This window comes from Schistocerca nitens, chromosome 5 (genome assembly GCF_023898315.1).
Source record: "Schistocerca nitens isolate TAMUIC-IGC-003100 chromosome 5, iqSchNite1.1, whole genome shotgun sequence".
In the NCBI taxonomy this organism is placed as follows: domain Eukaryota; kingdom Metazoa; phylum Arthropoda; class Insecta; order Orthoptera; family Acrididae; genus Schistocerca; species Schistocerca nitens.
In genome coordinates this window covers 167,452,999-167,456,363 of record NC_064618.1, presented here as the reverse complement: position 1 = coordinate 167,456,363, position 3,365 = coordinate 167,452,999, and the positions used below count along the sequence as shown (strand labels likewise).

The 3,365-nt window shown below is 42.6% G+C and overlaps 1 pseudogene; it reads right to left on the bottom strand.

The window, feature by feature from the left end:
* Positions 1-1,341: 1,341 nt before the first annotated feature.
* Positions 1,342-1,459, bottom strand: LOC126261341 (5S ribosomal RNA; annotated as a pseudogene).
* Between the last annotated feature and the right edge of the window lie 1,906 nt (positions 1,460-3,365).

The following is a 3,365-nucleotide window of genomic DNA, read 5'->3' as shown; positions in this document are numbered from 1 at the left end:
TAATGAGTCTCCTTGGTATATTCCACGCTTAATCTGTATTGGCTGTGATGTGATATTATATGAATTTGTTTGGATATTAAGTGTGGTTTTCCAATTTTTCATTACTATGTTTAGGAACTGTATCAATTTAGGATCTACTTTGTATATTTCCAATATTTGTAGTAACCATGAGTGGGGTGCACTATCAAAACCTTTTTGGTAATCAATGTATGCGTACTGTAGCGACCTTTGTTTAGTTTTAGCTTGATATGTCACCTCTGCATCTATTATCAGTTGCTCTTTACATCCTCGTGCTCCTTTGCAACAGCTTTTTTGTTCTTCATTTATAATTTTGTTCTGTGTTGTATGTGTCATTAATTTCTGTGTAATGACTGAAGTTAATATTTTGTATATTGTTGGTAGGCATGTTATGGGGCGATATTTAGCTGGGTTTGCTGTGTCTGCTTGATCTTTAGGTTTCAGATAAGTTATTCCATGTGTAAGTGTATCAGGGAATGTGTGTGCGTCTGCAATGTAACTGTTAAATCATTTAGTTAGATGTGAATGTGTTGAGGTGAACTTCTTTAGCCAGAAATTTGCTATTTTATCTTTTCCAGGGGCTTTCAAATAGTGAGTAGAATTAATTGCTTGGGTGACTTCATGTTGCAAAATTATCACTTCAGGCATTTGTGGTATCATCTTGTATGTGTCTGTTTCTGCTTGTATCCACTGTGCATGCCTGTTATGTTGTACCGGGTTTGACCATATGTTGCTCCATCGGCCACGCCCGACAGCGCTTAACTTCCGTGATCTGACAGGAACCGGTGTATCCACAGCGGCAAGGCCGTTGCACTCAGTTATAATAAGCATAAAAAACAAGTTCTAATTATTATTATTATTATTATTATTATTATTATTATTATTATTATTATATAGAGAGACGTTTTCTCGCACTCTTTGCCGAATTCTGGATGATGTTTCACTGCTGTGGGTTACACGTACGTTTCACTGAATAGCCAAACTGTGTTCTTGCATGACGGAGGCTCTTTTAATTCATTATTATTTTCTCCAAGCACGAAAATAGAGATTATATTCCATTACGATACGCATGTTCGAATAAAAACCATGTGTATATGACAGCTTTACTCAGTTTTAACAAAGCACTCCGTCATCATGCCATAAGTGGCCCATCGGGACAATTCGACCGCCGTGTCATCCTCAGATGAGGATGCGGATAGGAGGGGCGTGTGGTCAGCACACCGCTCTCCCGGTCGTTACGAGGGTTTTCTTTGATCGGAGCCGCTACAATTCGGTCGAGTAGCTCCTCAGTTGGCATCACGAGGGTGAGTGCACCCCGAAAAATGGCAACAGCGCATGGCTGCCCGGATGGTCACCCATCCAAGTGCCGACCACGCCCGACAGCGCTTAACTTCCGTGATCTGACAGGAACCGGTGTATCCACTGCGGCAAGGCCGTTGCACTCAGTTATAATAAGCATCAAGAAAACAAGTTCTAAAATGTCACGGTACCGAAAAAAACATAAAAATTAAAAATATTTTTTGCACTGTCGAATATGTACGAACATAAAAAGCACCACAGTTCTTTCAGAATGTAAATTTTGTCATATTTTGTCATTCTCAAAGGCTAAAAGGCATTGAGGAATAATTTACCTTTTGCTAATAACTTTAAATGAATTTCAAGTTTTCCTGCTCTTGTGGAAGGCCATCATGAGTCAAGTCATAATGAATTTTTTTCCATTCTTTTCGTTGGTAAATTTAACGATACGCATTTCTGTTTATGTGAACGAAACAGAGCTAGTTTTGTCACACAACGAAACATTTGAATTATGTCAGTTCCATTGTATCCTGAGTCGTTTCCTAAAATGTGTCGCTTACGCATGCCGTTTTGTTTGTCATTATTAAGCCCTGTAACAACACCATTTATCTTTAGTAGCATAACAGTGCCTGAGGATAGCAACTGTCGAACTTTCCTAACTTTCGGCACCGTAAAACCTACAGTAACAGACAGGTGTGGAAGTAAAATTGAATTGTCCTACTCTCAAGTTAATCGAGCAGACTATCGGATGGTCAGTTTCCAGCAACATAGGCATTCCAGTAAATACACAGCGGCCCACCTCTGTTAAGGCTATAGGATGTATTGCAGCGCAAGTATTCTCTAGTATGGCATTGTTCCAGTATCACTGCGCACCACAGTCTTACTACAGTATTACATTCATTTGGAGCACAATAGATTCAGTAAATACAGAAGGACGTACGGCTGCAAAACTCACGTGATGGGTTCCAGTAACAGTATACATAAGTGTTTATGCTGTATGCAACGGAGAAGGCGCTGTGGTGTGACACTAGGCTCACTTTCGGGGGGAAGGCCGGTCGAATCGCCCTCCGGTCATCCAGGGTAAGTTCTTACATGGCTTTAGGCAAATTTCGGGATGCAGGCATTAACTGGACATGGTTGAATTCCTTGCCCACCATTTCTCAATCCGAGCTTGTGTTTCTTGCCTAATCACCTCGTCATCGACGGGATGGTAGACCCTAATTACCCTTCCTTTGGTATTGTAGCGGTCGCAAAACAATGGCCGCTACAGAGGGGTGGAACAGCCTTACTTCCAGTTGTAAGGATGGCATTCGGTTTCCCTAACTCAGCGTTGGGGGTTCGCTGGTTTGGCGAGGATTACAGGAGTTTGACAAAGGAGTAAGGTGGCTGCAGCAAGACAAATGGCGTTCATGAAACCTGTTTGTTGTTCCAATAAGCTTCAACAGTTACAGGTGCGCCCTCGTCCGAAGACGCAGCCTGGCGTCGACGCACGGTGTCTTCTTGTTGGTACAGTTGAGGCGACGCCCTTGAAGGTTATTAACGCAGCTTGGCCCCGGAGTGCTGACAGGGAGGTGACCATCAGCTGAAGCTAAGGCAGCAGTCCCGCATGCCCTAGCGACCGCTGCCTCACAGATACAGTGACGGCACTCCTCATAATTCTTTTTTTTTTCGTTTTGGTTTTAGGGCGCAAAACTGCTATGGTCATTAGCGCCCGGTCTCTGACTTAGGAAACGGTGAAAAACGAAAATGGAAGGCAGCAGCAATGGGAACGAAACTCAAAAAATTGGAGAAACTAAAAGCAGAAGGAAAGCTTAAAAATCCACTACAGAAAGGGGTTGGTTGTCCCCAAAAAAAGCTTCAAATGACTGACGTCATCTCACTGGCACCAATAAACTCGAGAACGCGATCAAAAATGGTTCAAATGGCTCTGAGCACTATGGGACTTAACATCTGTGGTCATTAGTCCCCTAGAACTTAGAACTACTTAAACCTAACTAACCGAAGGACATCACACACATCCATGCCCGAGGCAGGATTCGAACCTGCGACCG